This window comes from Myotis brandtii, unplaced genomic scaffold (assembly GCF_000412655.1).
Source record: "Myotis brandtii unplaced genomic scaffold, ASM41265v1 scaffold179, whole genome shotgun sequence".
NCBI lineage: Eukaryota > Metazoa > Chordata > Mammalia > Chiroptera > Vespertilionidae > Myotis > Myotis brandtii.
Window position 1 is genome coordinate 459,705 of NW_005356635.1, and position 25,644 is coordinate 485,348.

Consider the following 25,644-nt stretch of genomic DNA (forward strand, 5'->3'; position numbering starts at 1 on the left):
ACATGCCCTTGACTGGAATCGAACCTGGGACCCTTCAGTCTGCAGGCCGATGCTCTATCCACTGAGCCAAACCAGTTAGGGCTAATTAGGCCATACTTTAGATTGAGAAGTCAGAGAAGGAGTTTCTGAGATGTCAAGTCAATTGAAACTATATGAGGTCAAGATAGAGTCATCAAGTAGTATTTTAGGCAGAGGACATGGTAAATGGAAAGACCTAATGAGAAATAAAGCTTGAAGCAATAGTAAAAATTGATTCAGAAAATCTTAGCAGGGATCAAAACTTGAATTTTATTTTAGTGTATGTGAAGCTACTGGAGGGATTTACTCTGAGGTGAGATCTGATTTGATATATATTATTAAAAAGTTACTCTGTTTCAGCTCTGACTGAGGTTGGAACATAAGTTAGAAGATTAAGGGCACAGTCCAGATGAAAGACAATGATGTCTTGGGCTAAGAAATTTAAATGAAGTGTCAGAAGAAAACCTCTATAATAATAAAAGAGTAATATGCTAGTTAGACCGGACATCCTTCCAGACATCCTTCAGGATGACCTTCCAGATAAAGCTGGGGCTGGGAGGGAAGCACGGGTCCCAGGTGCCAGAGGGAAGCCGGTGCCAGCAGCCAAGGGAAGGGAGGCCTACTCTTGCATGAATTTCATGCATTGGGCCTCTAGTTTTTACTATAATAAAGAATAAAGTATTTGAAAATCCCTAAGCACTTTAAAAGCATCCCTAACACATGTAACTGTTGATGTGTTAATTACAGATCATTCTGAGCTTTTGATTAATATTGATTCCCTAAGGAATTTTATTAAGAAAATATTTGTATTATTAAAACAAATTGATTTTCTGTTAGGCATAGGGATTAGTTCTTTTTACAAGCAAATGCATCAAACAAGAGAAAGATCATGTAACAAACATTATCTATTACAGTTACCTAGACATCATCAGAGTCCTGGAAACTAGGAGAAAAACATATTGGGAGCATGATGTGAAATTACAATTACCTGTCCTTACTTTATCTTTAGTAATACTTAAGAACCTTATAATGATGTTGATGATGATAATGAATGATGAATATGCTGTTGTAGTACCTTTACCAAGTGCTACCCATTCTGGTTTAAAGTGTTAAGCATCTTAATTTTTGAATTGTTTTCTATTAGTAGTGACAGATTTAGGCCAATTCATCTATCACTTTATTATAGTCTCTGTTGTGCTAAATGGCAAGGAGCATTACAGTTATGAAGTAGCAACGAAAATAATTTTATGGTTGGGTCACAACATGAGGAACTGTATTTAAAGGGCCAGAAGGTTGAGAACCACTGATTGTTGATGATGATAATGAATGATTAATATGCTGTTATAGTACCTTTACCAAGTGCTACCAATTCTGGTTTAAAGTGTTAAGCATCTTAATTTTTGAATTGTTTTCTATTAGTAGTGACAGATTTAGGCCAATTCATCTATCACTTTATTATAGTCTCTGTTGTGCTAAATGGCAAGGAGGTTTGTGTTAGGAGTTCAAGATGAGGCCAAGGAGTAGAAGCATAAATTTAAAGGAGACCAGGATCCTGATTGTGTGTGTGTATGTGTGTGTGTGTGTGTGTGTGTGTGTACATGCACACATGTGAGCTTGCAGGTGAGACAAAAGGGAAAGAGGCTATAGAGATTTTACCAAGTGCTACCCATTTATACTATTTCTTCACCTACTTGTATCATTCAATCAGAATGAGACAGATCACATAGATTGCAAGCATATCTTCAACCCAAGGCCAAATATATTATTTAGTGTAATTTCTATTCCAATTTTGGATTTTTTAAAAGAAACAACTAAATAAAGGTAGGTAATGTGTCATCTTCTGATCTGCCTTGTACTGTAATCTGGAGAAGGGCAAGAAAGCATCAGCATACAAAAGAGTGACTGGCACAATAAATATCTGTTAAAAACTTAACAGAATCAGCCCTCAGGCAAAAGAGAAGGAAGACTAGGGTGGTTGAGAGGGAACTAACCCAGTCTGGTTGCATACTAAAATCTCTTGCTATCAACAACTGAAAAGAAAGAAAAACCACTCAACAATAGAAATAATTTTTTAAAAAGAAAGAAAAATCATAACCACTGGATTTTGCTGTTTCAGGTGAAAGGAGTTTTAGAGATAAAATAGACAGGTTTAGGGAGTCTTAGAGAATAAAGAGGGTTCATTCGGGAGGAATGCATATGTGAAGGACAGGGGTATCTCTGGCCTGAGCATTCAAAGCATTTATAAGGTAGATCGAAAACAGCCCTGACTTAAGCATCTTGGAGATGCCAAAATGCTTATTTTACTTGTACAAAGGATAGAAAAATGCCACAGGATAAGGGGGCAGGAAGACATACATTCACAGAGGATAAAGAAAAAAATCACAGGATGATGGGAAAAAGGAAACATATTTTCACAGAGAATAGAGGAATGTTTCAAGATAAGGGGAGAGAGAAAGAGGGGGGCACCAGGTGGGCTTTGGCCTTTGAAGCTGATATTATGTAACAAAATAACCGATGAGTAGAGCATGGGGGCCCTAAATTAATGAAAAGTCCAATTAGAAAGGGTCAGGTTCAAACAAAGAACTGCAGCATATATAAAGTGGAGACAAAGGGACATGAGGCAGGATTTTTTTTATTTTTCCCAGAACAGGTTTTTCCCATTTGGGGGCCCCTCTCCAGGGGATCCCCTTTAGGATACCCTTGCCCACATGGAGTTTGTATATACTTCCAATAAACTTCTATATTTTTATTAAGTAAATCTGTTAGTCCACGAATTTATTCTTCATCTTTGTCGAACCCACAAATTTATTCTTCATCTTTGTCAGACAGGAACCCATGAGAAGAAGTCTGTACCCCAAAGCCCCACGTTTCATAGGAATTATGGTTCAGATACCATAAATGAAGTCTATCATTTCTTCAAACTATGATTTTTGGGTAACAATCACAAAGTTTTAGATCTGGAATATGTTCGAAGCAATACATTTAATACATGTACCATCCTTTACAAATTAGAAAACTGAAGTCTAGAGAGGTTATTTACCTTACCAAAGGTAACACAGATGGTTAGTGATACCTGGACCTCTTGACTTCAAATTAATAAGATACTGTTTAAACTACTATAAGCAACCTTATAATCAATAAAATAAGGCATCTATAATATTTACTTTCTTATATAGTGTGCTTATTGAGGCATTTAACTTATTTTGTAATTTTACAAATATAAAATACTCTAATACATTAAAAGAGAATAAATATCTTTGATTTTTAGCAAATAGTGAAGAGTAATTTAAAATGATCAAATGGCTTTACCAGTTTGGCTGAGTGGATAGAGTGCCAGCCTGCAGACTGAGGGGTCCCAGGTTCCATTCCAGTCAAGGGCACATGCCCAGGTTGTGGCTTGATCCCCAATAGGGGGTGTGCAGAAGGCAGCCAATCAATGATTCTCTCTCATCATTGATGTTTCTATCTCTCTCTCCCTTTCCCTTCTCCACTCTGAAATCAATAAAAAATATTAAATAAATAAATAAAATAAAATGATCAAATGTCTACACTAAACAGTAATAATTCTAACACTAAGTTTTTTTAAGTCATAGGCTTTTAATTTGTCTATTTTACTCTTTTTAAATATTATTAATTGGCAGCCTTTCCATATAAAGACAGTTTACTTATATTAGCATATATACTTCCTTTGTATTTGTTTTGAATTTCAAGATAGAATGGTAAATTTCTTATGGAGATATTAATTTAGGAATTAGGATCCTATTATGTTAGGTATACAAAGGTTATGCATTTCTCTTACTATATTTCTGATATGAGATTAGAGATTGAACTAAAATGTTTAATTAAGTGGTCTTAAGTAATTATTAATTTTGATGTATTTTTCCAAAATTATGATCATGGCAATTTTCAAAATGTTGCTTTCTAAAGAAAATACATTCTGCCTTCCTTTTTTACCCACTTTATTCACATTTTTGATTTGCAATTGTATTATATATCTACTTGCATTTCCAGATACAAACACAATGAAAATTTCCCCTCCTGTAGAACAGTTTAGATCTCCATGAATTGAAAACACTTAGGTACAGCCACGGCTACATTGGGGTGAATAGTAAGTTCTGTCATTTACTCAGAAATGCCTCACTGAAACTGTGCTCAGTGTTGGAAAATCTTAAAGCTGGAAAAGCACACGTGGCACCCAAAAGGCCTTCAGAAATCTTCCGTAAGCAGTGCTGCTCACCCACCACACTCCAGAAAGCAGACCACGCTGTGTTGGCTGGATGATATTGCATATCACTCAAGTGCATTGTCAGGGCTCACTTCTATTTACAGTCTGTGAGGCTCCTTTATCAAGATTAATTCTAGAATTTACTAAAACAATACATGTTTTCAACATATCAATACAGTATATGAAAAAAAGTGTTATCGCTTCCTTATTTCTGTTGAGGTGGGTCAGCTGTACTATATTGTCTTAACCACAGAGGACTTATTTGCCCCTCAAGATAAAAAGAGTTGTGTCGCTGGCCAGGTGACTCAGTTGGTTGGAGTGAAATCCTGCACAACAAATGTTGTGGTTCAATTCTTGATTGGGGTGCCTATGAGAGGCAATCAATTGGTGTTTCTCTCTCACATTGATGTCTCTCTCTTTCTCCCTTCCTTTATCTCTAAAAATCAATAAACACATATCCTCAGTGAGTCTTAGAGGAAGCAGTTTAGACCTGATAGAGGAGCTTCACGATGTCATCACAGTGGCTCTTTTTTGCTTTTAACCTCACTCTCCATGGAGTTTAGTACTTATCCTCCTGCTCACAAGACAGTTGCTCTATTTCCAAGCATTGGAAAACACAAGGGCAAACAGCAGAAAGCAGATTTTAGCCAACTCTTCCTCCTTTCAAAAACTTTGCTCAAAAATTAAAAATGGAACTGCCATTTGACCCCCTGATCCCACTTCCAGGAATATATCCTAAGAAACCAGAAACAACAATCAGAAATATATGCACCCCTATGTTCATAAAAGTACAATTTACAATAGCTAAGATTTTGAAACATCCCAAGTGCCCATCAGCAGATGAGTGGATAAAAAAGCTGTGGTACATTTACACCATGGGATACTATGAAGCTGTAAAAAAGAAAGAACTCTTAGCCATTGATACAGCATGGAGGTGAATATTATGCTAAGCGAAATAAGCCAGTCAGAGAAATATAAGTATTACATGATCTCACTCAAACGTGGAACCTAATGAACAAAAACTGATGAATAAAATAGATCCAGAAACATAGAACCATGAAATAGACTGATAAATTTCAGAGGGTAGGTAGGGGTGAGTAGGGTGGGTGGGGAGATATTAACCAGGGAATTTATATGCATACTAGAGGCCCGAAGCATGAAATTCGTGCATGGGTAGGATCCCTAGGCCTGGCCTGTGATCAGGGCTGATCTTCCCCGGCTGCCTGCAGCCAGCCCCACCCCCCACCGCCATCATTCGCTCTCTGTGTGAGGGGCAACTGGTGGGGTGATTGGGGCTCCACTCACACCCGCCTTGGCCTGGCACCGCCTGCATCTGCCACCACCCACCCCTGGTTCCCTGTTCCCCAGCAGGTGATCTGAGCCTGCCACCTGGGGGTAAGGATCGAGAGATTGGTTGGCAGGCCCCGATTGGGACCTGCTGGCTGGGGGCAGCTCCTGTGTTGAGTGTCTTCCCCCTGGTGGTCAGTGCACATCATAGCAACTAGTCGTTCCACTGTCCTGTTGATTTTCATATTATGCTTTTACTAGTGTGTGTATAGATGGATAGATAGATAGATAGATAGATAGATAGATAGATAGATAGAGATATGCATAGCCCATGGACACAGACATAGAGTGCTGAAGACCTGGGAGGGGCAGGTTGGGTGGAGGGGGGTCAATGGAAAAACAAACAAACAAACAAAGGGGATATCTGTAATACTTTCAGCAATAAAGATAAAACAAAAACAAAACAAAACAAAAAAACAATTTCAGAGGGTAGGTAGGGGTGGGTAGGGTGGGTGGGGAGATATTAACCAGGGAATTTATATGCATACTAGAGGCCCGAAGCATGAAATTCGTGCATGGGTAGGGATCCCTAGCCTGGCCTATGATCAGGGCTGATCTTCCCGGGCTGCCTGCAGCGGGCCCCGCCCCCCACCGCCATCATTCGCCCTCTGTGTGTGGGGCAACTGGCGGGGTGATTGGGGCCCCACTCACACCCGCCTTGGTCTGGCACCGCCTGCATCTGCTGCCACCCATTCCCCAGCAGGTGATCGGAGCCTGCCGGCTGGGGGGAGGGATCAAGAGATTGGTGGGCAGTCCCCGATTGGGACCTGCGGGCTGGGGGCAGCTCCTGTGTTGAGCGTCTTCCCCCTGGTGGTCAGTGCACATCATAGCGACTAGTCGTTCTGCTGTCTGGTCGATTTGCATATTTTGCTTTTACTAGTGTGTGTGTAGATAGATAGATAGATAGATAGATAGATAGATAGATAGATAGATATAGATATGCATAGCCCATGAACACAGACATAGAGTGGTGAAGACCTGGGAGGGACAGGTTGGGTAGAGTGGGTCAATGGAAAAACAAACAAACAAAGGGGATATCTGTAATACTTTCAGCAATAAAGATAAAACAAAAACAAAACAAAACAAAAAAACCTTTGCATGAAGGCTCACCAAGTGACATCAACCTGTATCTTGTTTTCTAGAACTGGATCATGTGCCTATGCCTAGTTTAAAAAATGTTTAAGAAGGTGAGCACTTAATGCCAACTTGAAAAGAAATCCCTAAGTAAAGGGAAATGGGGCAAATGACATTGACAGACAATTAGAATTTGCTGCCCCTTCCTCATTAGGAAATGTTTATTTAAAAGGTTGTTAACTACTCCTTTGTTATAGAAATTTTTAATATTCCAACACATATAGTGCTTAGCAGACTTTTTCAAATTGAAAGTCAAGTATTTTACCCAGGACTCCCTAATGTTTTCCTTTCTCCCTTCCTTTATGTTTAGAGGCAAGGGCACCCCCACATCTAAAATAAAACTACTCAACAATCATCATGATTTCAATGTGGCAAGCAGGAATACACATTGGTGGAATGAAGAAAGGAACCCTTTATGTTTTTTCTATTTGGGTCAATACAGGGTGGGCAAAAGTAAGTTTACAGATGTTCCTATGGAAAATATGATAATTAATGAATAATTTATAATATAAAAATAAATTCAGTTTCACATCTCAAAACTGTAAACTTACTTTTGCTCCACCCCTGTGTTATTAAGCCTAAAAAACAGGAGAGGATTCTAATCATGGCCAATGACATGGTTGGGTCAACTTCAGAAGTATTCAGCTTCTCATCTGGAAGCTAAGTAGTTCCTGTGTGAGTGACAGAATGTGCAATCTCCATCCCAGTTACACACATGCAACTTCATACAGAACTATGCTGGTCAGAAGTGGGGGTTAACCATAGCAAACTTCTCAACCAACTCAGTCAAACATGGGTAGCCATAGACTTATGAGCAGCATGCTTTGCACTTGCATGAAATTGAAAGTGGAGCTTACTATATGTAACATGTTTCTAGGCCACCTTCAGACTGAATATAAAGTCATAATTTTAGATAGAGATCCTTCCGTTTATAATATGCTGGCTTCTCAATATATTTCTTTGTGAAAGGTGCAGATTTTCAGGAGTTACTATCATTAATATGCCAATGTATATTTATCAGTGTGTTGATGATATTTTATAGAAAAGTCTCATTATATATGACATATTAAGGAAGATGGTTGAGGAGTGTCATTAAAGTCATTCAGAACTGAGTTTAATTTTCGATGTGACTACTTCAGTCAGTGCAAGATTGATATCTCAGTTTTCTCATTTTTAGAGTGGCATACAAACACTTGCCTCATGATTGTTTTGAAGCTTGAATAAAATAATAAACATAAATACTTGAAGCAATGCTGGCATAGATTACACGCTCAATAAATGGTTGCTAGTATTAATAAACTAAACTGAATGGAAATAAGAAATGGCTGTCTTCCAGGATTTATCTATAGTCAGAAGAAATTAAAGTTTGGAAAATGATATTAAATATTATATTCCACATCATTCTTTTTAATGGTTTCTAAGTGTCCTGAATAAAGTCAGATGAGCAATTGAAAATACATAGTTGTATTTTATTCACAACTATGTCATAAATGTATGCATTATCAAGGCAAAACTAATTACTTTATTAGACACCCCCCCAAAAAAAAATAAAAGTAGTTAGAAAATAAAGAAAGAAGATGGTTATCAATGAGTATTATCAAAGGAAACATGAAAACCAAAGAACAGGACATAATGGGGGAAATATCTTTCTTGTGATATAAGCTTTGCTTAGGACAAAGCGATGTGAGCCTGAGAAATCTAAGAGTAAGGCATTTGTGTGCATCTTACCATTGTGCATATCAAGAAGAGGGTTATGTGTGTGAACAGTAGAAAGCTTCAGAAAGCATTTGATGCTATAAAACAAACAACCATTTATGCTTTCAGCTTTACTTGTATTTGCTATTATAGGACCATAATAATATGAAACACCTAACAGAAGACAACATAATAGGTGCTGGTAATTCATAGCAAGAAACACCCTTACACAAATGAAACTCATTCCTTATTACATCTCAGATGAAAGTATCTTTCAATTTGAAAGCATTATTGCTAGCTAAAAAGGCTCATCCAATATTTAGAAAGCAACAACTTTCATCTGAAATAAACTGCAAATGCTAAAGCCTATTGTCTGAATCTAAGAGTTTCATGATTTTGTGGAATATATATTGGACAAATGTAATTACTCATTGTAGATTCCTCTGTTGTCTCTTTCCAGATAACTATAATTTGAATCTAAAGGAAAGCTAAGTAACTTATTTTTTTCAGTTGGAATAGATGATTATCATAATATGCTCTATTTATAATATAATTAGGCATACAAATATATATTTATTATAATTTCTATGGCAAAGATGAATTAAGAACTTGTCCCCTGCCTTCTAGAAGCTATATTTTAGTGAGAGAATGAGTCTGAATATTATGTTAGTATTGACATCTTCTATCCTAATAATAGCCTAAGGCTGTCATGACCAGATGGACAACCAAACACCTGGGTCCCGGCATCGGCAGCAGGAGTCAGGCCTGGGTCCATCACCAATTAGAAGGCATGTCAGGGTGAGGACCATCACCTCAGCCAGAACTCAAGATGGCCACCTGGCCTGGCCTGGCCCCTCCTCAGAGGCAGCCCCTTTCCTCCATGTACACTGCAGCGGACAGTCAGGGATGCCTAAGAGGCTGGGGCCATGGTGCCCCATCCCTATCCTACTCCCCTGGCCTCCTTCACCTGTGGCCCCCACAGAAGGGGAGGTATGAGAGCCCTTGCCCTGCTACCTCTCACCACTGTCTCCGGCCATCCCTCAGCACACAGGCATATCGGCTTTCAAACTTGCCCTACTCACTTCCTCTCACCCCGTTCCAGGGCCTCTGCTCTGGATGGGGCCTTTGGAATCCAGGGCTCTAGGGTTTTACAACAGAGCTGGGGTGGGAAAGGGTAAACAGCACCAAAGATGGCTGATATGGCCACTCACCTCTGATTCAGCTTGACCAGTTAGTTCAGCCTCAGAACATGGCACACAGGGGGAATCCCTACTTCCCCTGCAACAGCTCTAGGGCCTCGGCCCCAGTGCCAACCTCCTCTCCCCCTTGGCCCTCCCCACAGCTGGTGCTTGCTGCAGCTCCTTGTGCCTTACTTAACCATCCCTTCCTTCCCTGTTCCTACAAAAGAGGCTGCATCTTTGTATGTTATATTCATATAAACTTTGTAGCATTTTAGAAAAAACAAACAAACAAACAAACAAACAAACAAAAACGATGATCAAGAGAATTCCACAGTCAACGGCCAGAGTCTGGCCCAGGAGAATGGAGAGAAGGGAGAATTCCGTAAGTTGGCAGATGCGAAGATATTTCTGAGTGACTGCCTGGCGTGTGACTGTTGTGTGACCGCAGAGGAAGGAGTCCAAGTTTCTCAGCAGAACACCAAGCACTTCTCCCATGTTCTGAATCGTTGCTTTGGTTTTCAGAATTCCCTGCTCCCCATCTGTCGGCTCCCTCCCTCTGAGGGGCGCTGTCGTCGTCACATGGGTGCAACCGGAATATTGTATCTCGAGAGGATTGCCCCAATGTACGTATCCTTTTATCCGACAATGAAAAAATCCCAAAGAATAAGAATGGAGACAGACTACTGTCCTTAGGATTAAAAAAGAAAGAAAGAAAGAAACAACTCAGAAGTGTCCTGCAAAGAGCTGTCTTAGTTCTGTCCATGCACCTCAGAGAGATTGGATGAGGAAATGGCCCGGGTTGGCCCTGACTTTACCCACTTATGTTACTCTTGAAGGTGTCTTTGCCACAATGTGAATAAACTGCCACCTTTTGGCATATGGGCTCATATGAAAGTCTGCATTCCCAACTTTTCTTGAAACAGATCTACGTTCTGCAGCTGTGGTCACCGTCCTGAGACCAGGTCCTGTCTGGGAATCAGGGGGCACTGGAGTGGAGGCCCCCCTCCCTGTGCCCTTTTACATTCAGGAATTGACCTGAACTCCTCACTTTGGGGGAGGCCTACAAGGGTGACATGTGTCACAGATGGAAGGATGGAGAATGGAGAGGCAGACAACCTGCTCGGTCCCCCCCTGGGTGGGGTCAGGCAGATAAAGGCTGGCCAGCTCGCTCCACAATTGGGAAAGATAGCGTCCTCTGTGTCCACCTCTCACTCTGTGGGCTCGACCACTCCCCTCAGCTCTGGGCAGCCCTCTGTGTTCACGACAGCGCGCTCTGCCCACACATGCTGCTCGCCCTAAATGAGAAGGAAGAGAGCAGTTGGCCCACAGACAACTACACAGAAAGATAGGGCTCACAGCTGGCGAGCACAGTGGTGGTAGTGGGAGCCTCTCCTGCCTCCATGGCAGCGCTAAGGAGCTGTGCGCCCAGTGGTAAGGAGCAGCGAGCAGGCAGGCGGACATCCCCTGAGGGGTCCCGGACTGTGAGAGGGTGCAAGTCGGGCTGAGGGACCCCTGCTTCAGTGCAAGAATTTCATGCACTGGGCCTCTAGTAAGTACTATAATGAAGGAATAAAACATGGGAAACTAGAATAGAAGAAAGGGCACATTACTTAGGTATTCACAGGATTAGACAGTAAAAACAGATTGAAGATTTTCAGATTACTACAGTTTATTACCTGAAAGAATAAGAGACCAAGTAAGAAAAGACTTAGTCTAGAAGGCAGTGTCTTTTTGGAGTGGGGAAGAAGAAATAAAATCTCCAGAGTTATGGCAGTGCAAAACCCCAAGTAAGGAGGAGACTCTTGGGTAGACAAAGCAGATGCCTACTAGTAGAGGGAAGAGTGTGGTTATGTATAACTAGTCTCTAGGGGAGGTGGGCTATTGTACAATCCATTTGCAGACCTTTGACATAAGCCTCAGGAAATCTTATAGCTACAGACGAGAAACACTTTTCATCCTAAACATTGAATTTACAGAACATTGGTAAAATAAACGATAAAGGGTTATTTCATCAAATAACCAACTAAAATATATGGGGAAACATGAATGTTTCCATTGTTTACCTTTTACTTCTATATATTTTAATTCTATGTATTTTTTAATTTGGATATGATTCATGTACAATTTGTTTCATTTGGATGTTTTAAATTTATTCAAATTGCATTTTTAATATTTATATTTTCTAATTATATAGTTTGATTATATAAATAGAATTACATTTGTTTACTGATCTTATATCCTGCAACCTTGATAAATTTACTCATTAACTCTAGTTGAATTTTTAGATAGGTCCCATTGAGAGTTTTTTAATCACAACTATGTCAAACATGAACAAAGACTGTTTTACTTCAGTTAATAAATGTTTTATTCAATGAGTTTTGCCAATTGTACACATGTAGCAATCATGCAAGGTAAAATAAATAAATTTTTCATCACTCCAGAGAATTTCATTTTGCAACCTTGTGGTCAATCTCATCACTCCTGAGGCATGATTTGTATTACTGTATATGTGTTTTGTCTGTTTTTGGAATTCATATAAATCATACAACATGTCTTCTTTTGATTCTGCTATATTTTGCTTAACATTATGTTTTGGGGATTCATATATGTTGTTGCATATTTTAGGAATTAATGTATTTTGGGTTGCTGAGCAGTATTCCATCACAACTTGCTCATTTTCCTATTGACAGATATTTGAGTTTTTTCCAGTTAGGGGCTATCATAAATAAGTTACTACCTACAGATAGAATCACCTGGTCATAAGGTAAATATATATACTTGATTTATAAAAGATTGCAAACAGTATTCCAAAGTAGATACACTTTTTACACTTCTTGTCAGCAATGTATTAGCTTCCTAGTTGTTTTGTACCCTCTACTGGCAGCAGATAAAAAAATGGATGTCATTGTGGCTTTAATTTTCATTGTCCTCATGATTAAAAATATTGAGCAATTTTTCATACATTTCTTGGCCATTTTATACTTTACTTGTGAAATGTCTGCTCAAGTTTTTTTTAACCTTTTTTTTTTTCTAATTGAGCTGTTCACCCTTTTTTTTTTTTAAAAAAAAGGATTTATAGGAGTTTTATGTGTTTTGAATGAGTGCTTTATTAGATATACATATTGCTAATAATTTCCCCTAATATGTAACTTACATTTTTTAATGTTGTTTAGATGAGAACAAACTTAAAGTTTTAATAAACTCCTATTTATCATTGTTTTCTTTTATGGTTACTAATCTTTCAATTCAATCAAGAAATCTTTGTCTACCCCAAGGTGATATGTATATATTTCTGTGTTTTCTTCTAGAAACTTTGTGGGGCTAGCTTTGGATTATATCCATGGCCAATTGGAAGTTATTTTTTTTGTAAAAAGGGTGAGGAACAATCAAACTTCATGTTTTTATATAGATATTTATTTTATTTAACACCATCTGTTAAAAAGACTTTTGCTCATTGAATCAATTTGGTGCCTTGGTCAAAATCAATTGACTAGCTATGCATAGGTCTAATTCTGAACTCTCCATCTGTTGCATTGATCTCCTTCACATTCCTACTGCTGTAGCTTTAATAGAACTCCTGAAATCAGGTAGTGCAGGTCTTCCAAATGTTTCTTTACTTTGAAAATTGCTTCTCCAGGTACATTTTAGAATAAGGTTATCCATTTCTTTAAAAACTCCAACTGGGATTTTGATTGGTATTCTGTTCAACTCATATATCAATTTATGGAGAATGTGCATTTAACAATATTGATTCTTCTAATCCATGACTATTTAAATCTCCATTTGTTTCCATTTCACATAATTTTTCAGCCACTTTTGTTAAATTGATTCTTAAGTGCCGGAGTCCATTCATTGTCTTCACTGGCTGAGTTTAGACAGAGACCCCCCCAAAAGCTAGTAGCCATTGAAAGTCCTAGCAAAGGTCAGGGCTGTGCACCACCCAGTTAATCTAGGAACCACTCAGTTAATTTAGGTAATAATAGTTGAAGCATCCCCACCTTAGTTCCCTTAATTCCTTAGATAGTTATGTAGATCCTTGTTGATTATTGTTAATCAGTTACTCTGCCTACACTTGGAAATCTATTGATGAGTTAATCAGATACTTTTGTCTACTCCTGGAAATTGTCTGCTGATCTGTGTGTCATTGAAACTTCCTTACCCTAAGGGCTACTCCAGATCAATAAAAGATTGGAGCAGCCTGAGCATGGGTGGAAGTCCTTCCGGACTTGCCCGCCTGGTCCCCCAATATTGCAAAATTATCTCGTGTCTTTTTCTCTCATTTGTTGTGCGGCTCCATTTTCAGATACCGAACCCTACTCCACACAGAACGTGGAGGGAGTGTTACTCGACACTTAAGGATTTAGGTAATTAAAATTATTGTTAATTAAATATAGAATATAACACTGAAGCCATGTGATTTCTAACATAATGATCAGATTTAGATATATATTTTACATAATTAAATTTCTTGCAATGTATTGAGTCTTCCTTTATAGATAATAATATGATCTATCTGGGTGAACATTGCCTATGATGTTAAAAAAATGTGCATTCTACAGATGTAGAATGGGGTGCTATGTAAATGCCAACAAAGTCAAGCTGATATTTATTTATTTACTTATTTATTTATTTATGGTCTACTTGTTCTACCCATTAGTAGAGAGGTGTGTTAAAGTCTCCAATTACGATTATGGTTGTGTCTGTTTTTTTTCCATTATTTCTCTCAACTTTAATATCATGTTATTGAAATTTTATCATATACAAATATGCTTTGAATTGTTATCACTTCTTGATGACTTGATCCTTTTATCATTATGATGTGCCTCTCTTTTCTCTGGTAGTATGTATTCTGCTTGAAGTATATCTTATTTGAAATTCATATACTAGTAGCCACAATGGCTTTATTATACTCAGTGTTGTATGATATACTTTTTCATGAATTTAAACCCCTTTATATATTTATAGTAAAATTTTATTACACAGCACATCGCTAAATCTTGCTGTTTTACCCAATCTAGCATTTCTCTCTTAATTAACATATTTATTCCAGTTCTATCTAGTGCAATTATTGATATTTAGATCTGTCATTTTATGTCTTTGTTTTCTATTTATTCCACATGTTCTTTACTTTTCTGTTTCTCCTTTCCTGTTACATTTTGGATGACACAAATATTTTGGGGTTTTTTTCTTTCACATTTTGGCTATAATCTGTTGTGTTTTTTATGTGTTATTTTAAAAAGCACAATATGTATCTTTAATTTATCACAATACACCTTTGATTATTTTTATACTACATTATAAAACAACAGTACACTTCCATTTATCCTGTTCCATCCCTGTGCACTATAAGTCTTATATTTTACCTCGCCTTATGCAATAAATGACACAGCTCATTGTATTCTAAGCAAGGACACATCCTTCTCTTGTCAGGCTGCTGTTAATGTCAGGGGCAAATCAGTCTAATCTGGAGTTATACTACATCTGTGCTCTGCTGCAGCTGTAGCTCAGCAGAGCTCCAAATATTACTTCTAAAACTAAGATGAACCTCTGAATAATATCCTTTGCATAAAATACACTTAAGGTCACTAAAATTTTTTTCAGCTCCCAAATTCACTTAAATGTTACCTAATAATTGAGCAAGAAAAACCCACAGGAGACACTTTTTATGTTGATGTGCTTTCATTTTAGTAATTTTTATTTAACTTTCTATTTACCCAATCATGTTAGATTGCTATGCAGGTATTCTGAGTGAAGAAACATAATCCCAATGACAGTCTTAGATAATTGTACCATACATAAATGTTAACGAGGAAGTGAATGTATGCATTAGAGTATTAGTAAAATAAAACACTTAAGAGGATGCATTCTAGAATCAGTCAGTTTCTATCCTGATATTCACAATTTGATCTCAGACAACTTCCTTAACATCTTCCAAGCCTCGGCTGCCCCAGCTGAAAATGAGGATTATTGGTACCTGTTCCATAGCGTTGGCTTAATAATTAAATCATATACTAATACCAAACACTATTAAAATGTTAGCTTTTATCAGGCAATGTGACTTATATATAACCTGCTTGTGCTAATTTAATCCTCTTTATTACCTATTCATAATTAATATTATGCATCTAGTATATTGCCACATTTTTAAAAGACCAAAATAGTTTAGTTATAACTTCAATACCCAAAATATGATAACTTACTTAAATAAGTTAGAAACCACATCACATTCTTAGCCAGAGAGTAGTCAAATAACATAACATCACCAGCAAACATACAACCTATTATGCACTCACATACACATGCATAGTTAGTACAGCACATTCAAATGTCTAACAAAATATCTCATTTGATCCTATCAGCACTGACAAATAGGGAAGCTAAATTTATAAAATTATTTTTAAATGAATAAATGAAGGCAAATCACAATTTACCAAAAATCTCATGAGAAATCTATGGTAGATATCAGACATGTAAACAGACATCTCTGCTGAGAAGTCTCCTTTCTCCTAATTACACCCAGCAGTTTTTCCTATGTGAAGAAAACAATTTTCCTTCATAATTTATTACATTTCTTAAGACTTCTCTAAAAATATCATTTGCCTAGAATGTGTGACAGTGATTGGTGCCACTAAAAATTTATCACTTTCAGATTATTTTTTTCACTTTATATTAGAATGGAAATTAGGGTTTAATATATTACTGGTTTTATATATAACTTCTCACAAATAAAGCAGTAATAAATTATTGTACAGTAATAATAAGCAACTGAGAGCTCTAAGTAATCATAAATAGTAATGACTATCTTCACTGTTAGCATTTGAATAATAATTTATAAAAACATAATGAAGTTCAAATGAATCAAAAGTACAGTATCAAAATAGTTATTTTGGTAAGGAAATACTTCAGCAAAAGTAGAAGTTATTGTTTCAAATTTTATAAAAGCATCCCTCAAATGTTTTTTTGTTATTTTTTTTTAATTTATGAAAACGTTATGTGAATGTATCCAAAATTTTGGACATATTCTTACAAAGAACAGAAAAAAGAAACAGCTGGGATTCAAAACATTTAAAAGCATATCTTAACATACATGAACTGCTCAGTTTTTGTCAAGTATTATAATGGTTCTCTATTTAAAAATTAGTTACTTGTAAAATGAAGCTACTGAATTTTTTATAATCATATGTCTTGAATAGAGAGTATGCTTATTCATTATGATTTAAAATGCTTCATCTACGTTGAGTTTTAAAACAAGTAGAGAAACAGATGTCAGACATCTAATGTTGCTATTCTCAATCAGAGATCATTTTTAGTTTAACTGTTCCTCCTCTCTGACTGTAATAAATGTGCTTTCACATGCATTTCTGGTCCCAAGAACTGCAACCCCTGGAAAATGTGAAGCAAGCTGAGATTTGCAAATGCCCCAGACATTGTTATGCAAAGAAAGTCTCTGTCTCTCCTAAAAGTAAGAATGTAGGTGTTAATTAGAAGTTTGTTTGAGAGTTCTCTAACTTCTAAGAAAATACAATCTCTTAGAAGAACTCTTCCTGAAGCCATCAAATAAATGCAATACGGAGCTCTTCTAAAACTGTTTGAAAAACATATAAGAGACATAGACAATCTTTTTGGTTTTTATTTCCGTGTTTGATATATACATTTCATGAATTGAAATGATACCGTTATAATTAGTTAATTATTCATAATAGGACATGAGTAAAGGGAAGGCCAGACATTATAGGCATGTCAGTTAAGCAGCTTCACCAGGAAGCTGCAACTTTGCACTCCGCAGGGAATCACCAGCTTATTTCCTGCAAAACACTGGGGGAAAGGATCCAACAAAGGAAAGATAGATGCATGCCCAGTAAAGTTGGGGTGACATAGGGAAGGTACTTGTCTGTCAGTCACACCTGAGAACAGAAATAATTGACCAGAATGGGCATGTCCACTGCAAGACCATGGAAATATGGAAACACATAGTCTCCTAAACAAAGTGATCTCTCTTGTGCTCTTGAACCTCTCTTGGTTTCCTTGCATTCACCTCTATAGCCTATGACCATGAGGACCCCACAGGCAATGGGTTATTGTACTGCAGCAGGGAAACACAAGCTAAGCTAGGCTGATGCTGCACTGGACCCAGCTCCAACATGGAAAGGATATCTTAACATACATGAACTGCTCAGTTTTTGTCAAGTATTATAATGGTTCTCTATTTAAAAATTAGTTACTTGTAAAATGAAGCTACTGAATTTTTTATAATCATATGTCTTGAATAGAGAGTATGCTTATTCATTATGATTTAAAATGCTTCATCTACGTTGAGTTTTAAAACAAGTAGAGAAACAGATGTCAGACATCTAATGTTGCTATTCTCAATCAGAGATCATTTTTAGTTTAACTGTTCCTCCTCTCTGACTGTAATAAATGTGCTTTCACATGCATTTCTGGTCCCAAGAACTGCAACCCCTGGAAAATGTGAAGCAAGCTGAGATTTGCAAATGCCCCAGACATTGTTATGCAAAGAAAGTCTCTGTCTCTCCTAAAAGTAAGAATTTAGGTGTTAATTAGAAGTTTGTTTGAGAGTTCTCTAACTTCTACAGAAAATACAATCTCTTAGAAGAACTCTTCCTGAAGCCATCAAATAAATGCAATACGGAGCTCTTCTAAAACTGTTTGAAAAACATAAAAGAGACATAGACAATCTTTTTGGTTTTCATTTCCATGTTTGATATATACATTTCATGAATTGAAATGATACCGTTATAATTAGTTAATTATTCATAATAGGACATGAGTAAAGGGAAGGCCAGACATTATAGGCATGTCAGTTAAGCAGCTTCACCAGGAAGCTGCAACTTTGCACTCCGCAGGGAATCACCAGCTTATTTCCTGCAAAACACTGGGGGAAAGGATCCAACAAAGGAAAGATAGATGCATGCCCAGTAAAGTTGGGGTGACATAGAGAAGGTACTTGTCTGTCAGTCACACCTGAGAACAGAAATAATTGACCAGAATGGGCATGTCCACTGCAAGACCATGGAAATATGGAAACACATAGTCTCCTAAACAAAGTGATCTCTCTTGTGCTCTTGAACCTCTCTTGGTTTCCTTGCATTCACCTCTATAGCCTATGCTATGGAAACACATAATCTCCTAAACAAAGGAGTGATCTCTCTTGTGCTCTTGAATCTCTCTTGGTTTCCTTGCATTCACCTCTATAGCCTATGACCATGAGGACCCCACAGGCAATGGGTTATTATACTGCAGCAGGGAAACACAAGCTAAGCTAGGCTGATGCTGCACTGGACCCAGCTCCAACATGGAAAGGACACTCTGGACTCTGTCTCTGATTTTAGCTTTATTGAAGCCCCAGCTTCACTTCTCCAATGGCAGGACAAAGGAAAATGGAACTTTGGGTATAATTCCATGGAAATAAAGCTCTGTCTCTGATTTCAGCTTTATTGAAGCCCCAGCTTCACTTCTCCCATGTCAGGACAAAGAAAAATGGAACTTTGGGTATAATTCCATGGAAATAAAGCATTCTATTGTATCTCATCTTCCCATGTGAGTGTCAGGTAATTCCTTTTTTTGGGATATTACAAGAAATCCACTCCCACTCACAGCCTGAGAGACAAGACCCTCTCCCCTCCATTAACAAAATGAAAGAGATAATCTTTATTATCTGCAAACACCCTTTGATATCTGTGTTAATTCAACTAAGGTAAAGAATGGGGGTCCAGTAAATATAAAAAAATGTTAGGTAATATAGTGGGTATTGCTGAATGTGCAATGTAGTTTTTAAGTTCTTCAGGCAGATTCCAAGAAACTTTCTTTCTACTGATTTACCGCAACTATTTTCTAACCCACATGCAAGAAATGGGATATTAACATGTAAATAGTGTTTTCTTAATTCTTTCAAGTTTCTCATTTCTTATAAAAAATGTATTTGCTCACTCCTGATTAGGACCTAAAGTACTGTTCTTGTAACTATACAAAACCATACCTAACATAAAACATTACATAAGACTATTCCACTCTCAGCATCTGCAAGGGAATTTAGTTACTGAGATGATAGAAATATCATATCAAGATAGTCCTGCCTATAACATCTGCATGAAACAGGGATCCAAAGCAATCTTTTATAATAAAGGCCTAGTGCATTTTTTTCTATTTTAACCTGGCTTGTATTTATGTGCATTTATATAAATCCATGTAAAATATGCAAAGTCCACCAGATAACCACATGCTGACAGTGACTGTTAAGAATTGTATTTCAGGAGAGAAAAAGGCATGCTTTTGAATTCAAATATTGTTTTATATTTGCCAAGTTGTTCTACAGCTTTCTTGTATAACCTCTTATTGAAAGCCACATGTGCCTTCTAACAATGGGTAATATAATTTTTAATTATTTAGTTATAGCGATCTCTGGCAAACAAACTAGAGAGCAGCCTAGAATCAGGTTGAAGCACATGAGAGGCACAGTTTATTTATAACATACTTATGAGAAACTCAGTAGTAAAACTCAGCCTAATAAAGGACCAAAGTCAGTGTCTTTGCAATCCACAGTATATGTTACACATAAAGGCCGCTTCAGCAATCATTCAAAGTGTAATATGCTAATGATATGCTAAGGCTGCTCAACCGCTTGCTATGATGTGCACTGACCACCAGGGGGCAGATGCTCTAACTGGTAGGTTAGCTTGCTGCTGGGTCCCAGCAGATCGGGACTGAGCGAGATGGGCTGGACATGCCCTCGAGCCCTACTGCAGTCTCTCCCCCACCCCGATCGTGCATTCGTGGGGTCCCTCAGCCTGGCCTGCACCCTCTCGAAATCCGGGACCCCTCGGGGCATGTTGGGGAGCCAGTTTTGGCCCGATCCCGCAGGCCACTCCCCTAGGGAGGGCGCCAGACACAGGACTCATAGCTGGCGAGCACTGCTGTGGCCGTGCGAGCCTTTCCTGATCGGGACTGATTGGGCGCGAGTCCACAGCAGGCACAGTGGGTCCAGGATGAGTGAGAGTGTCAAGTAGGAGCTGCGGGTGGCATTGTACTGCAGGTTTTGGCCTGATCCTTTCAGGCCACCCAGAGGGACCCCACCCATGCACAAATTCGTGCACCAGGCCTCTAGTATACTAAATAAACTAGTTTAACTCATTTGAATCAAAATTTGAATAGGTGTGGGAAACTACTGATATAGGGTTGAGCCTCAGACTGACCTGTTGGCAAAGTCACAAACAAGTCCTAGCTTAGAGGGCACAGTCCTCTTAGCATAATTAGGCTTGACCTTATAACACTCCCTAGATCTTAACTGGGAAGCTAATGGGCTGAGGAAGTGCGGGAAGTGTAACCATGGTCAAAACAAGTGAAACTCACAAGAACTGTGTAACTATGGTAACCACTACCTTGTTTACCTCTCACTATAAAAAGCTTGGTGGGGCCTGAGCACAGTGGAAGTCCTTCCTCTTGAGTTGGACTTACCTGCCTGGTCCCCCAATATTTCCAAATTATCTCTTGTCTTTTCTATTTCATTTGTGTGCGGCTCCTCTTCCAGTTCCTGAACCCTGATCCACGTGGGACGTGGGAAGGAAACACTCAACAAATAGGGAATTAAACATTAAACTGTAATCGTATAAACAACTTCATATAATTATTCCAGATCTGAGAAAAAATATTTTCAACTTGTTTTATCAAAAATTTCATCTAAACTTTAACTAGGATTCCACCCCAAATAAAACAAAAGATCACATTAGAATGAACACAAGCAAAGACAGAAAGCAGAGGAATGGAAAAATACCAATACGAACAAGACCAAGACGTGTGCCTAACTTACCTCACTGAAAATTCTAATAGCTACTTCAACAACCTGAGGAGGTAGTTTTCTCTCAAGATGAAAGCATAGCCATTTAATTCTGTAGACATTGGATAATCTATCAATATTGTTCAAGAGATTAATGCACACTCTTAACTTTAGGAGCAAAATTAGTCTACAGGTAATGAAATACTTCAATTTACTAGGTTGACAAATATAGTATACCCGTATAAGTTCAGCATAATGATTGCAAATGAGATATAATAAATTTTTAAAATACATTATTTTAACACTTTGTATCTGATTATTAATATGGTGTTTTGATAAAATATAGATATAGCATTATGTAATTATTAAAATTTATTAAACATAAGCTATATCCCAAGCACTTTGATTACATTTGTGAATCAGACTTCACAACAAACCTGTGAGATTGCTAGCAATACCCCCTTTAAAAACTGAAGAAGCTGAGAGCCTTATAAGTTAAGTAATTTAATCAAAATAACATGGCTAATATTAGGTAAATGGGTCTCCCTACATGCCCATGAGGTGGTATGTATGTATGTATGTATGTATGTATATTTATAATAACATGGCAAACAAAAAAGGCATAATATAGAAACATAAGTCTGTGAAATATTGGTGTTTCTAGTTTATATACTAAAACACCCAAAAGATTATAATGTGGAGGCATGTAACGGAAACAATTCATAAATGTGTTACATAGAGGAAGGTGCCTTCTACATCAGAATCCTAATGGAGGTAAAGAAAATAAAATAAAGATTAAGATTTAACAGCCCCATTCCATGTACAGTGAATCAAAATATCCAAAGGGCAGGCCCAATACATTTTAGAATTCATCAGGTGATTCTGATGTTCAATCTAGTTGGTGAACCACTTGAGCCAAAGCCTCAAAAGTCTGCTAGTTTCTCTATTTATTATATTCTGTGAGACTTCTATATTGATCTTCAACTTGGGTAAAATTAAGAATAGGAAAATAATTCTATTTTCAAGTTATCTTTTGGGAGAATAATGTGCAAAAGTTATGAAGGTAGGGAATTATTTACCATTACCATAAAAAGCCAAAATTTAGGGCTCTTGACATATATATTGTGATTTATATATTACTTTCTTTTTTCGCCATCAGATTATATAGAAATGAATCCCATGACTGCTATTCAGCCACATGTGATATTAGTACAATTATGTAAAATTTCTATACCTCATTTCTTTATCTATCAAAGAGAACTCATACTACATATATCATTATTTTATTGTGACGATTGAGGAAAAATTCTTGTAAATATGCTTTGTAAAACTGAAAGGCCCATGCAATAACAAATAATGTTATGATTATTGATTTATAATAAAACTAGTGGCCCAGTGCACGAATTCGTGCATGGGTGGGGTCCCTTGGCCTGGCCGGCAACCAGGGCCAATCGGGGCCTGCCGGCCAGAGGGAGGGACCACAGGAGGTTGGTTGAGAGAGCACACTGACCACCAGGGGGCAGCTCCTGCATTGAGTGTCTGCCCCCTGGTGGTCAGTGCACATCATAGCGACCGGTTGTTCGGTCCTTTGGTCACTTAGGCTTTTATATATATAGATAATAACATTAAAATATATGCCATTTAATTCATATTTCTAGGACACATTCTTATATGCCTAAATCATCTCCTTTGGTCTTATAAGGTTATAAGGAGACTAAGATGAGAATACAGGCTTCTTCTGATAACAATAATATAATTTATTTTCATAAATCAATTTGTATAAAATTAAACAACAAAAAAAGATAGTGAGGCCCATGTACCAACTGTGCAGCCAGCCCTGGAGGCCCACCCACACTGACCCTCACCAAGGTGAGGGTCAAGTGCAAGGCAGCGGTTGCCTGGGAAGCTGAAAAGCCTCTCTCCATAAAGGAGGTAGAGGTGGCACCCCCAAAGGCTCATGAAGTTCGAATTAAGATTATTACCTCTGCAGTGTGCCACACTGATGCCTAGACCCTGAGTGAGGCTGATCCTGAAGGGAGTTTTCCCATGATCCTGGGACACGAAGGTACTGGAATTGTGCAAAGTGTTGGCGTAGGAGTTACTAAGATGAAAGCAGGTGATACAGTCATCTCACTTTACATCCCTCAATGTGGAGAATGCAAATTTTGGCTAATTCCTAAAACAAACCTGTGCCAGAAGTTAAGAGTTACTCAAGGGAAAGGTTTAATGCCAGATGGCACTAGCAGCTTTACTTGCAAAGGAAAGACAATTTACATTACATGGGAACCAGCAAGTTCTCTGAATACACAGTTGTGGCTAATATCTCTGTTGCTAAAATGGATCCTTTAGCACCTTTGGATAAAGTCTGCCTCCTGGGTTGTGGCATTTTCACTGTCTATGGTGCTGCTGTGAACACTGCCAAGTGGAGCCTGGCTCTACTTGTGCTGTCTTTGGCTTAGGAGGAGTTGGATCGGTGGCTATCATGGGCTGTAAAGTGGCCGGTGCATCCCGGATCATTGGTGTGGTATCAATAAAGATAAATTTGCAAAAGCCAAAGAGTTTGGAGCCTGCAGATGTATCAGCCCGTAGGATTTAAGTAAACCCATCCAGGAAGTGCTCATTGAGATGACTGATGGGGGAGAAGATACTCCTTTGCGTGTGTTGGTAATGTGAAGGTCATGAGAGCTGTGCTGGAGGCCTGCCACAAAGGCTGGGGCCTCAGATTGCCACTTGGCCCTTTCAGCTCCTCTTAGGAGGCACGTGGAAAGGCACCGCCTTCGGAAGATGGAAGGGTGTAGAAGTGTCCCAAAGTTGGTGTCTGAATATATGTCCAAAAAGATAAAAGTTGATGAATTTGTGACCCACAATCTGTCTTTTGATGAAATTAACAAAGCCTTTGAACTGTTGCATGTAGGAAAGAGCATCCGGACTGTTGTGAAATTTTAAATTCAAAAAAAGAAAATGTGTCCATCCTTATAACTGAATCATATGAGCTCAATGGAGCAGCCAGGCAATCTGGGAGAAGCTCTAACAAGTTCACAGCCTCTTAGATGTTTGGTAACCCACTCCAGGGACCAATGTTTTCTGTATAATTAATATCTCTAATCAAGGACAAGGCTAATATAGCCATAAATCTGTTTTCTGGACTTTTCTTCTCATGAATAATTGCTAGCTCCTTAAGGAAATTTTTAACAAAATAAAAGTAATTTCTGAAGAAAAAAAAAAAGATGGTGAATGCTATCTCATCAGTGTTCCTATTTGCTTAACTTAAGTCTCGCCTTATTTCTCTTTGGCTTTGGACAGCAAGTCATTATTTGCAATACTTTTCATATTTATCCATATCTTAAATATCTGATAAAACATAAACTTCCATTAAAATAGTTAATACTGTCATACTTCCATGGTCTCTATCAACTTCCACATCATTAAATATCATATTTTAAGATTGTTATTTATATGGAACATTATCAAATAGGTAAGAAGAAAAGACAATTTGAATTTATAAAGCAAACAAACTGAGCACTGCTGGTATAAGTCATACTATAAAATATCACACAGTTTATGACGCAAATAGAGGATGCTTTCTTCAACAAAGAAAACTTCAGTTATTACTGCAAATATATTTCAAAGTACAAAGCCTGGATATCCACTAAGGAAAATGTGATGTTCTCTATGTGTTAAAAAGAAGAAGAAGCAAGAATAGATCAATTGTGGAAAACAAATATAAACTATCTACACTAATAAAAGAGAAACATGGTAATTAGCGTACGACCGCTACCCTTCCCATTGGCTAATCAGGGAGATATGCAAATTAACTGTCAGCCAAGATGGCGGTCGGCAGCCAGGCAGCTGATGCGAACAGGGAGGCTTGCTTCCTTCAGTGACAGAGGACTCCAACATTCCCCGCCTGCCTTGCCGGCCTCTGAGCTTCAGTTGGAAACATTGTAACATTTATAGAAGATAAACAAAACCCCAGAAACCTCCTGTCAGTCAGCCGGGATCTCAGAGCTGGAGTCGCAACATTGTTTCGAATACAGAAAACAAAGGCCAGAAACCTGCTTTCAGCAGCCGAGCCTCAGAGAGAAAGCCAGCTCTCAGCTCCAGTGACAGGCATAGAAGGTAAATAAATGCCAGAATAAAAAAAAAAAGAAAAAAAGGAGAGGTTTGGAGCTTCAGTCACCCACCAGCCTGAAAACGGCCCTCAGCCCCTCACCCAGACTGGCCAGGCACCCCAGTGGGGACCCCCACCCTGA

At 38.0% G+C, this 25,644-nt stretch overlaps 1 pseudogene; it reads left to right on the forward strand.

Annotated features, from left to right (window-relative positions):
- Positions 1–24,348, forward strand: part of LOC102248107 — a 96,207-nt pseudogene extending 71,859 nt beyond the window's left edge.
- The last annotated feature ends 1,296 nt before the right edge of the window (positions 24,349–25,644 follow it).